This window comes from Acomys minous (assembly GCF_964271855.1).
Source record: "Acomys minous genome assembly, chromosome: 3".
Lineage (NCBI taxonomy): Eukaryota > Metazoa > Chordata > Mammalia > Rodentia > Muridae > Acomys > Acomys minous.
In genome coordinates, this window is record NC_140485.1 from 103,003,636 (window position 1) to 103,015,877 (window position 12,242).

At 45.3% G+C, this 12,242-nt stretch overlaps 1 protein-coding gene across 1 annotated transcript in view; it reads right to left on the reverse strand.

Annotated features, from left to right (window-relative positions):
* ROS1 (ROS proto-oncogene 1, receptor tyrosine kinase) overlaps positions 1 to 11,633 on the reverse strand; it is a 146,041-nt gene extending 134,408 nt beyond the window's left edge. Inside the window, exon 1 of the mRNA XM_084777297.1 lies at positions 11,547 to 11,633. The gene's annotated coding sequence lies outside the window, so the exon portion shown is untranslated. The remainder of the gene's footprint in view (positions 1 to 11,546) is intronic.
* Between the last annotated feature and the right edge of the window lie 609 nt (positions 11,634 to 12,242).

Consider the following 12,242-nt stretch of genomic DNA (forward strand, 5'->3'; position numbering starts at 1 on the left):
GCGTTCGAGGCCAGCCTGGTTTACAAAGTTGAGTCCAGGACAGCCAAGGCTACACAGAGAAACCCTGTCTCGAAAAACAAAAGAAAAAAAGAAGGAGAAAGAAAGAAAAGAAAAGGAAGGAAACAAGATCTTTTAAAAAAGATTCTTGAGGCTTTCACATCTTGTCTGACCTCTAAAACAGGAAATCTAGGCAAATGAAGACCCCACCACTTCTAAAAAGCCTGGGCTTCAAACCCTTCCATTAACAGCCTACTAGGATAATAATGTCTCAGGGTAGCTTGAGATATTGAGCCTCTTTGTCACCTCACATGGACTCAGAGCTTGGTCAGTGCCTGGCAAAACAGCAATGGGAAAAAAAAAAGTGCTTGTGAACATCTACCATACCCTGTAAGACTGCCCCTCCGTTATCACTCCCGTTCAATTCCGCGAACACAATTCTCAAAAGCATTACAGGTGAGGACACGAAGGGTTGGGCAGCACAGTGACATAGCCAGAGGTCAACCTGAAATGTACCTGTCCTCAGTAAATCTCCAGTCCTATGCAAACGAGGTCGCGTCTGAAAGTGCTGGTTTCTCTTCTCCCTCCAACTGTCTCCAAGCTAATTGATTCTACAGTTTATAGAGCTGAAAGTCAGTCATGGGAACGTGGCCCTGTAAGTGACATTCTCCTATTCTGCGTCCTTCACAGCATCCTTCCTGCTCACAGTGGGCTGCCGTGAGAGCTCGACGCCCAGTGTCTATTCACTTTCAGTTTTATCAGGATGTAATTCACACACCATACAGTTCTGCTATTTAACGTATGCTGCCTGGTAGCTTGTAATATTTTGACAGGTTGCATGACAAGCACTACTATCAAATTCTGGACTATTCCACCATCCAAACAGAAATGGGTTTCCGGTAACAGTCACATCTCATTCCCTCCCCCCCCCCCACTAGTCCTTAGTAGACTGTATGGAGGTATCTACTGCAGATGTCCTATATAAGTAAACTATACAATGTGTTGTCTTTTGTACCTGGATTCTTTCACTGAGTACATGTTTATCTTCATTTATTCTGTTTGTTTGTGTATTTTGACTGAATGTATGTTTGGCATCACTTGCATTCCTGAGCCCAAGGAGACCAGAGTCAGGTGTCTGATTCCTTGGAACTGGAGTTATGGATATTTATGACTCGCCATGAGGATATTGGGAATCGAACCCAGGTCCTCTGGAAGAGCAGCCAGTGAGTGTTCATAGCCACTGAGCCATCTCTCTAGCCACTAGTGTGAAGTCTTTAAAGGTCTTTCATAGAGTGCCCCTGCCTGTATTTCATTGTACTTTATTGTTGAAGCACTTTTCCTTTCTTTTTCTTCAGCACTGAGGATTAAACCCAGAGCCCTACTGACACTAGCAAACATTCTCCTGCTGAACTGTGTCCCCGGCCCTGAAATATTTTTTTATGTAAATATACCACCTCCATTTGTCTACTCAGCAACTGTGGGATATTTGGCTATAAACTGCATGTTCCTAATAACAATAGACCCACTGACTTCTAGGGGTTTGTTTTGTTTGTAGTTTTGAGAAAGGATTTCATGTAGTCCAAGGCTGGCCCTAAACACTCTATGTAGCTGAGGTTAGCCTTGAACTCCTGATCCTCCTACTGATATCTCCCAAGTGTAGATGTTACTGAAAATGAGACACCACACACCATGGTAGACTCATTTACTGCTAATTCCTCAGAGACTCCTTTGGTACTAAACAGGATCCTGTATAAACTCCCTTAACTCTGTAACAAACTGTTAGAAACAAAGAACTGAGCCGGATGTGGTGGCACATGCCTTTAATGTCAGCATTTGGGAGGCAGAGGAAGGTGGGTTTCTGTGAGTTCAAGGCCAGCCTGGTCTACAAAGCAAGTCCAGGATTACCAAGATAACATAGGGAACCCTTGTCTCAAAAGACCAAAAAAAAAAAAAAAAAAAAAAGAAAGGAAGAAAAAGAAAGAAAAAAGAAAAGAAAAGAAAGAACTCTGAATCTCTGCATCCGACAGCAATATCTATGGTGTGCTTAAGGAGATTGACTGGGCTCAGATTGCTAGGAGCTTACCCAGTATGCACATGTCAGGGTCTGGAAAATACAAAATGAAACATATGGTCATCCTATATTGCGATTTAGCGCAGAAGAAAAAGAAAATCCACTTCTTTCTTTCAAGAGTTTTGTGGTTTGTGTTCAAACAAATGTTCAAAGAAAGTTATTCACAAGGAAACTATCATTTTATATACCTCCACTAACAGAGAACAATCATTACCTTAATTCTTACATAATCAGCAATATGCAGTGTCTCCATAGGCTCTTGACTTATTGTGTCATTTCCGGCAGTACTGCTTATGCAGCAGCTCCTGCTAGCTCTGGAAGCCTCACCTCCACAGGGCGGCAGTGTAGCGTTCCAGACTCAAGCAAGTGAAGAATCAGAGCTGATAAAACCTCACCCCTCAGCATGGGCTGGGCGTGGTGGCACACACCATTGATCCCAGTACTCCAGAGGCAGAGGCAGGTGGATCACTGTGAGTGCAAGGCCAGTCTGGTCTACAGAGTGAGGACAGCCAGGGCTAGTATACAAAAAAACTCTTGTCTCAAAAAACAAACCAAAAAAACAAAACAAAACAAAACCTCAAGTGACAGCACATGCTGACTAGGATGTGGAGAAAGGGGAACACTCCTCCATTGCTGGTGGGAGTGCAAATTTGTACAACCACTTTGGAAAGCAATCTGATGCTTTCTCAGGAAAGGGTGAATAACTCTACCTCAAAACCCAGCTATACCACTCTTGGGCATATACCCGAAAGATGCTCCACCATATCCAGGCATGGTGGCACATCCCTTTAATCCCAGCACTCGGAAGGCAGAGGCAGGTGGATTGCTGTGAGTTCAAGGCCAGCCTGGTCTACAAAGTGAGTCCTGGACAGCTAAGGCTACATAGAGAAACCCTGTCTCAAAAACAAACAAAGAAACAAACAAACAAAAAGATGCTCAACCATACAAGGACATTTATTCAACTGTGTTCATAGCAGCTTTATTCATAATAGCTAGACACTGGAAACAACCTAGATGTCCCTCAACTGAAGAATGGATAAAGAAACTGTGGTACATTTACACAATGGAATACTACTCAGCTATTAAAAACAAGGAAATCAGATGGGCATGGTGGCGCACACCTTTAATCTCAGCACTCCAGAGGCAGAGACGGGTGGATCTCGACGAGGCCAGCCTGGTCTACAAAGCAAGTCCAGGACAGCCAAGATAACATAGAGAAACCCTGTCTCAGAAAAATTTAAAAAAAAGTAAATCATGACATTTGCAGGCAAATGGATGGAAGTAGAAAAGATCATCCTGAGTGAGCTAACCCAGACCCAGAAAGACACACTTGGTGTGTACTCACTTATAAGTAGATATTAGCCACGTAGTACAGGATAACCACACTAGAGTGCACAGACCCAAAGAAGATAAGTAACAAGGAGGGCTTACGGGAGCATGTTTGAATGTCACCCAGAAGAGGAAACAAAATAGACAGTGGAAGTGGTTGAAGAGAGAGAAAGGATAGGAGAGGCAGTGCTAAGGGAAATAGGGGTGGGGACCAGATGTGGGAAGGAGGAGGACAGAAGAGGGCCCGCAGAGAGAAGAGAAACCACGAGCAAGGGCATCTCTGAGACAAGCTGGAGACCTAGGGCAAGGTATGCTCATGGGAGGATGTGGGGTACCCTAGTAGCAGGGCTCAGCGAGACTGAAGAGCCCGCCCTCTAAGCAGACAGGACTCCTAGTAGAGAAAAGGGAACTCCAACCCCCCCCACACACACACAAAAACCTTGACCCAAAATTTATCCTGCCTACAACATGCGCAGAGATAAAGATCAAGCAGAGATTGAGGGAATGGCCAACCAATGGCCAACCTGAGGCCCACACCAAGGGACAGAACCAACCCCTGACACTATTCATGACACTCTGTTATGCTTGCAGATGGGAGCCCAGCATAGCTGTCCTCTGAGAAGCTCCACCCAGCAATAGATCAAAAAACAGATGCTGAGACTCACAGCCAAACATTGGGCAGAGCGCAGGGAGCCTTGTGGAAGAGTGTGGGAAAGGATAAAAGGACCAGGAGGAGACAAGAGCTCTACAAGAAGACCAACAGAGCCAACTAACCTGCCCCGCCCCCAGGTTGGGGGGGGGGTGTTGTGGAGACTGAAGCACCAACCAAGGACCATGCATGGACTGGACCTAGGCCCCCCTATACATATATGTACCTGATGGGCAGCTTGGTCTTCATGTGGGTCCCCTAGTAAGAGGAACAAGGGCTGTCTCTGACGTGGACTCTGTTACCTGCTTTTCGATCACGTCCCCCCTGGCCGGGTTGCCTTGCAAGGCCACCAAGCAAGAGGATGTGCTCACTCCTGATGTGACTTGGTGTGCTGGGGTGGGTTGGTAGAGGAGGGCTCCCCTTTTCAGAGGCTTAGGGGAGGGGGAATAGAGGGAGATGGAGGGAGGGCTGGACTGGGAGGAGAGGAGGGAGGGGACTATGATTAAGGTGTAAAGTGAATTAATTAATTAACTAATTAATTAAAAAAAGAAATCTCCCACCCAGCATCCGTTGTGAGTTCAAGGCCAGCCTGGTCTACAGAGCAAGTCCAGGACAGCCAAGGCTACACAAAGAAACCCTATCTCAAAAAAAAAACAAAAAACCAAAAAAAGCCGGGCGTGGTGGCACACGCCTTTAATCCCAGCACTCGGGAGGCAGAGGCAGGCAGATCGCTGTGAGTTCGAGGCCAGCCTGGTCTACAAAGCGAGTCCAGGACAGTCAAAGCTACATAGAGAAACCCTGTCTCGAAAAACAAACAAACAAAAAAAGAAACCTCCCCCCAAAAAACCCTCATCTTTTATGCTCAATAATGTTCTCTTACAGAAAAGGACAACACCAGCCAACTATCTATGAGAGCAATGGCTTCTTCCTGTCCCAGTGACAGCCACACAGAACTACGGTCATGTCTCCCAGCTTCCTGTGCAGGACAAGAAACAGAAATTTGACTCAGGCCTTTCATGGGCCATTTTAAAGTTTGTTTTGAAAAAAGTTTAAAAAAATAAAAAATAAAGTTTGTTTTGTTTTTTGTTTGTTTGTTTTTTCTGACAGAATTATAGAATCTTAGAAGCCTTAAAAATCATGAAATGAGCTTGTAATTCCAGCACTCAGGAGGCAGAAGCAAGTGGATTTCTGTGAGGTCAAGGCCAGCCTGGTCTACAAATCAAGTCTAGAACAGCCAGGGCTGTTACACAGAGAAAGCCTGTCTCAAGAAAAGAAAAAAATAAAGAAAGAAAAGAAAAAAATTTACAAAATCAAATGTTTTCAGTCTTTTGTCACAAAATAACCTCACATATGTGGCACTGCACATGCTGATGACATATTATGGACTGTAACTCACATCTCCGTTCATTTAAGAGAGGCGTGGGTGTGCATATACATCCTCAAATACGATATTTAGGTTGTAAATGCCTATATATCTCAGCACAGGACCCCGACTTCAAAAAAATTAAATAAATAAAAGAAATAGAGAAAGCTGGGCATGGTGGCTCATGCTTTTAATGCCAGCACTTGGGAGGCAGATTGCTGTGAGTTCAAGGCCAGCCTGGTCTACAAAGCAAGGCCAGGACAGCCAAGCCTACACAGAGAAACCCTGTCTCAAAAAAACAAAACAAAAAAGAATTAGTTTAAACAACTATTTCCTGACTTACCAGAGAGCCTTTGTTTCCATCCCAAGAGAGCAACTAGATGCCAGTATGGGGTGACTCCCTTCCAACAAAGACAAAATATAATAAAGTTATTTGTTCTAGAACTACTGAGTAAAACTACACAGTTAGTACAAAGAATGTTTTCACTAGATGGGTAAGAATTTGGGAAGATGAACTGTGCCAGGAATGCCATGTAAGGCAAGAAAAACCAGCCCATCCAGCTTTTCTTGTGCTAAGGAATGGCATCAAGGCTCATTCACAGTTCCTCAGAGTCCACTTTATTTATTTATTTTGAGACAGGGTTTCTCTGTGTAGCCTTGGCTGTCTTGGATTTGCTTTGTAGACCAGGCTGGCCTCAAACTCATAGAGATCCATCTGCTTCTGCCTCCCAAGTGCTGGGATTAAAGGCATGTACCACCACACCCAGCTTCAGAGTTCACATTTTAAACCAAAATGTACCTGTATTTAAATTTGTACCTGTATAGCGGCCAGCACACTCCTGATATAATAATTACACTTAACTAGCAATATTCCTAAAGCAAAACTCAAAGGTCTGTTTTGGAATCACGGGAAGAACTCACTCCAAACGTTACAGAGGTTACCTCTCTGGGGGAAGGGAATTAGGAAGATATATGTCTGGGAGTGGAGGGTTGTCCACCGCAATACCCAGTCGAGGGTGAGGGACTGAGGATTTAACTCACGCACATGCGCGCGCGCACACGCACACACACACACACACACACACACACACACTAACACAGCGGGTCCTTCATGCTAAGAGAGCAGCAGCCGTGGCAGCGGTTTTATTATTAATTCCAGAGTTCCAAAGAGCCTTCTTATAGGCAGCAAAACAGGAATCCCCCTCCCAGGTGAAATCCCTCAAGAGGTAATAGCACACAGGAGGAAAAGTCTCAAGGAAGGGAGGGGTGCATTCTCAGAGCAGTAAACATGACTAGCTAACCAAGATAAGCACAGACATGGAAGCTGCTAGAAACAGTACATGAAACAGCAAGACAGGCAGGCAGCCCAGTCGGGTCTGGTTCCTACAGAGGGTCACATCTGTAACTCCAGCTTGACCTATCCAGTCTCAAAAGGGGGCAGGGAGTGGAAAGAAGTCTAGTTCATTATTTGTGTGAATCATTGTGTGCCAATGTTGAGGTGTTTTCTGTTTGGGGGGTTTTTTCTTTAAAGATTTATTTTTATTGGGCTGGAGAGATGACTCAGAGGTTACGAGCACTGTCTGTTCTTCCAAAGGTCCTGAGTTCAATTCCCAGCAACCACATGGTGGCTCACACCCACCTGTAATGGGATCTGGTGCCTTCTTGTGGTGGGCAAGCACAGATGTGGGCAGAATACTGTATAAATAGTAAAATAAATCTTTAAAAAATATTTTTATTTTTATTATATATGTGTGTGTATGTTTGCCATGTGACTATGTTTTGTAGGTATGAGTTTATGTGTGTGTATGAGTGTGTATGTGTGTGTGTTCCCAGAGGCCAGAGAGGGTGTTGGATCCCCTTGAGCTAGAAGAAGCAGCCTAAAGTGGGTGCTAGGAACTGAACACAGATCTACAACTGAATAACTGAGTAACCAGAGCTGTCTCTCCAGCCCCTGTGGTTTGGGTCTTTAATAATTACAGTTGCTGATTTTTTAAAGTTTATTTATTTATTTATTTATTATACAGTGTTCTGCCTCCATGTACACCTGCACATTAGAAGAGGACATCAGATCACATTATAGATAGTTGTGAGCCACCATGTGCTTGCTGGGAATTGAACTCAGGACCTTTGGAAGAGCAGGCGGCGCTCCTAACCTCTGAGCCATCTTTCCAGCCCCCTACACTTACTGATTTACTGTGGGACTAGTGAAGGTGTTACCGTGGGCTTCGTGCATAGCAGTCAGAAACAACTTGCAAGAGTCGGTTCTCTCCTTCCGTCTACACTCCCAGGGTCAAACTCAGAGCCTCAGGCTCGGTGGCCAGAACCTTTACCAGCTGAGCCCTCTCACCCCCATATGTGTGCAATTTGGTGTGATGGTTTGCATAATAGCTATATTGCTAGCAACTGAGCTTGAGACCAGCCTGAGCTACCGCATTAGAGACCCTGTGTCAAACAACAAAACAAAGGCATTAAAATAAACCAGTCATGGTGGTACACACATTTTATCTCATCGCTCAGGAGGCTGAGGCAGGTAGTCTACATAGAGAGCTCCAAGGCAGCAAGGGCTACATACTGAGACTCTGTTTCAAGGGGGTGGGGGGTGAGGTGGGGGAAGAAAAGAGCTTTCGTTCTAAGAAAGAAAAATGTTTTATAAATCCATGATATATATGACATAAATGTATTACACATTTCTATTTATCTTGGTTTCTTCTCACAAAAGGCTTCATAATATAAAGTAAATATAACATAAAATACATACATGTGGGGTATATCAACACGTATTCTCAATTCCAGAGGCAGACAGATATCTGTGTCAGAAGCCATCCTGGTCTATGTAGTGAGGTCTGTACAGCTAGGGCTAAATAGAGAGACCCTGTCTTAGAAAAACAAAACAAAATAAATAAAATTAAATACATATGCCACAAATTCACAGCATTCTGTATGTTCAATAAGAGCTTCAGTATAACAGTTTACAGTAAAGATATCCCTTTTGGGGGCGGGGGGTGGAGAGATGGCTCAGTGGATAAGAGCACACAGGCTGCTCTTCCAGAGGTCCTAAGTTCAATGCCCAGCAACCACGTGGTGGCTCACAACCATCTATACTGGAATCTGATGCCGTCTTCTGGGATACATGTGTACATGCAGATGGAGCACTCATACATAAAATAAATAAATAAAATCTTTTTTAAAAAGATATTCCTTTTTTGTTGTTGTTGTTTGTTTGTTTTTTAAGACAGGGTTTCTCTGTGTAGCCTTGGCTGTTCTGGCCTCACTTTCTAGACCAGGCTGGCCTCGAACTCACAGAAGCTATTCCTGTTTTTTTTAATTTTAAGATTTACTTTATATGTGTAAGTGCTTGAGTGTTTTGTCTGCGTGTACGCATGTGCACCAAATGCATACCTGGTGCCTGCAGAGGCCAGAAGAGGGCATCAGATCTCCAGACCCTAGAGTTAAGGATGGTTTCTGCTAGGGCTCAGGCAGTCCATCGATCTGGAAACGAACTTAAAATGGAGTATAGAAGCCTTTCTGGCTGTTAAATACAAGCCAGTATTCCTCAGAAACAAGTTTCTGTCTCCAAAAGGAGGCATTTCCGTTGCTTCTGGCAGAAGGGACATGTAGCTCCATAGACGTGCACCCAGGTGTAAAGGTGCACACCCTTAATCCCTTCACTTGGAAGGCAGAGGCAGATGGGTCTCTGTGAATTTGAGGCCAGCCTTGTTTACAAAGTGAGTTTCAGGACAGCCAGGGATGTTTTACATAGAAACCCTGTTTTGGAAAACCAAACCCAAACCAAAACACTCCTGTTAGCTCCCAGGCCCCCTCAGTCCCTACTCACAAGTACTTGTTATATGTTCTGTTTTGTTTTGTTTTGTTTTGTTTTTCGAGACAGGGTTTCTCTGTTATCGTGGCCATCCTAGACTCACTTTGTAGACCAGGCTGGCCTCGAACTCACAGCGATCCGCCTGCCTCTGCCTCTCGAGTGCTGGGATTAAAGGCTGTTATACGTTCTGAAGCCCCCGCTCTAGCTATCATCCTGGCACTTCTCAGCTGCCCAAGCTTCCTTCCTCTCAGATTCTCTTTATAAGAGCAGGGACATCACCACCCGCCCACTCCATCCCCCCTGCTTTCCCAGTGTTCTCAGTCTCTGCTCTCTGCTCTCTCAGCTTCCTTCGTAGGCAGCCCTGCCTATGTCCAGTCTGCTTTCTTTCCTCTCTGCTCTGCACTCTTCCAGATGCCTCTGGATATTTCCCCCTCTCTTACTCACAATAAAAACCTACCCCATTAACAGAGTGGTCAGGTCACTGTCTTTACTGCAAACCCTCAAAACTGCCTTTAGGGTGCTGGGAACTTACACCAACTCTTCTGCAAGAACAGGGTCTCTCTGTGTAGCCTTGGCTGTCCCAGACTTGCTTTGTAGACCAGGCTGGCCTTGAACTCACAGAGATCCACCTGCCTCTGCCCCCCGAGTACAGGAATTAAAGGCGTGTGTGCCACCACGCCCGGCGAGATACATTTCAGTTGGTGCAATGCTCTCTTAGCAGACAGGAAACCCTGGGCTCCGTCACCGTAGCCCAGAAACTAAGCATTAGAGGGCCCAGCTGCAATCTCAGCCCATGAGAGGTAGGGAAGAGAGGGTTTAGAATTCATAGTAATTCTTACCCATATTTCTTGTTTGAGGCCAGTGTAGAAAACAGGAGATTGTTGTCTCAATCAGTCAGCCAATCACAAGCACATAAGCAAGGGACAGTGTGTTAAAAATACAATGAAGCCGGGTGTGGTGGCACATGCCTTTAATCCAGGCTGTACCTCGGTCCAGACAGGAAAGACAGCAGGGAAGGACATCAGCTCCACGCGGGTTATTTCAGCCCCACGACTGCTGCACGCTAATGAATTTGATGTTCTTATCTTTCTCCCCCAGCACTAAGCAATTTTTTTGTTGTTGTTGTTTTATTTTTCGAGACAGGGTCTCTCTGTGTTGCCTTGGTTGTGCTGGACTCACTCTGTAGTTCAAGCTGGCCTCGAACTCACAGCAATCCAGCCGCCTCTGCCTCCCTAGTGCTGGGATTAAAGGCGTGCACCGCCACGCCCGGCCCAGCACTAAGCAATTTAAGTAATAAAATAATGGCTACGAGTAATGGCTTGCACCTGTCATCACAGCTCTCTGGAAGTAGAGTCCGGAGGATCAGAAGGTCAAGGTAATTTTCTGCTACTAACAGCTTTGAGGCCTGCCTAGGAAACAGCGGGCTCTGGTGTGTGAGAGAGAGGAAGAAGCTGTTCCTAGGGAAGACGCAGACAGGTAGAAAAGATCAAGTGCTAGATACTGATTTCTTTAGTGATCCATTCAAAACACTGCTTGTCCCGCCAATTTGCCAAGCTTGACTTCAGTGCTAGCCGGAACGGGATGACTTATAGGAACAGCTGAAATCGTGTGGCGTGGCCCTTGACAACCTGCTGACTGCCCCGTCTGCTTCTGTAAAAGCTGGCTTGCTTACCTGCACACCTGGTGGTTTTCTAGTACAAAGTGAGAATATAAGACGGAGCCTCCTGAGTAAATGAATAAGATATATTTAAATAAATAAATAAAGTTACTAATCTTTGTCCTAAAAAAAGACGGAGCTTGCCTGGCTTCGGCCCACCCGTAACATCTCTCTTCCACTCTCCTTGGTGTCGGAGTACTTATCCCAGGAGGATTCTGGGAGCAGGAAACGTGGGACCTAGTGGGATTATTTGCTAAGCCACAGAGGACGACTCTGGGCAGCTGTGAGTGGAAGCGGATCCATATGCCAAGGGCTTGTTTGCAGGAGAGAGAGCTGAAAGCTGTGCAGGGGTCGTCAAGCGCCTTTCTCATGTGCCAGTCAGTGCTTCGCAGCTGGCGATGACACGGACTACCCAGCTTTCAGTTTCTCTTTTTGTTGTTGTTGTTGTTGTTGTTGTTGTTGTTGTTGTTGTTGTTTGGTTTTTCGAGACAGGGTTTCTCTGGGTAACAGCTCTGGCTCTCCTGGAACTCACTCTGTAGACCAAGCCGGCCTTGAACTCACGTCAATCACCTGCCTCTGCCTCCCAAGTGCTGGGATTAAAGGGGTGCGCCACCACTGCCCAGCACAGATTTCAGTTTGTAATAACCAGCTTCCACTTACTTCTTCCCTTCCCGCTTTAACTATCTTCAGTGCCAAGGCTGAGTGACTGTCCCCATTCAGCCGTGTACTGTCAGTATTCACATAAGGCCACTGCTCACTCCTTCATTATTTGTGCACTCTTCCTGTCCTTTCCAGCTCTCCTTCCCCTGTGGGCAGCAAAGACAATGTGATCAGTATGTTTAATTGAATGCTTATAAACATCAATTTTTTGTATACACACACACATATATACACTATTTTGTTTTTTGTTTTTTTGGTTTTGTTTTTTGTTTTTTGGTGTTTTTTAGTTTTTTAAGGCAGGGTTTCTCTATGTAGCCTTGGCTGGCCTGGACTCGTAGACCAGCCTGGCCTCGAACTCACAGTGATCTACCTGCCTCTGCCTCCCAAGTGCTGGAATTAAAGGCATGTGCCACCACGCCCGGACACTTTTTTTTGTTTTTACAGGGTTTCTCTGTGTAGCTCTGGCTGTCCAAGGACTCGATCTGTATAGGCCAGGCTAGCCTTGAACTACAACAATCTGCCTGCCTCTGCCTCCCAAATGCTCGGATTAAAAGCCCTTGCTGCCACCACCCGGCTGGTTTTAGTATTCTTTAAAACAGGTCTCATTCAATGCAGGCTGGCCTCAAACTTGATGTGCAGCCAGAGATGACCTTGAATTCCTGATTGCCAGGCCCAAAAGAGACTGAGAACAGATAG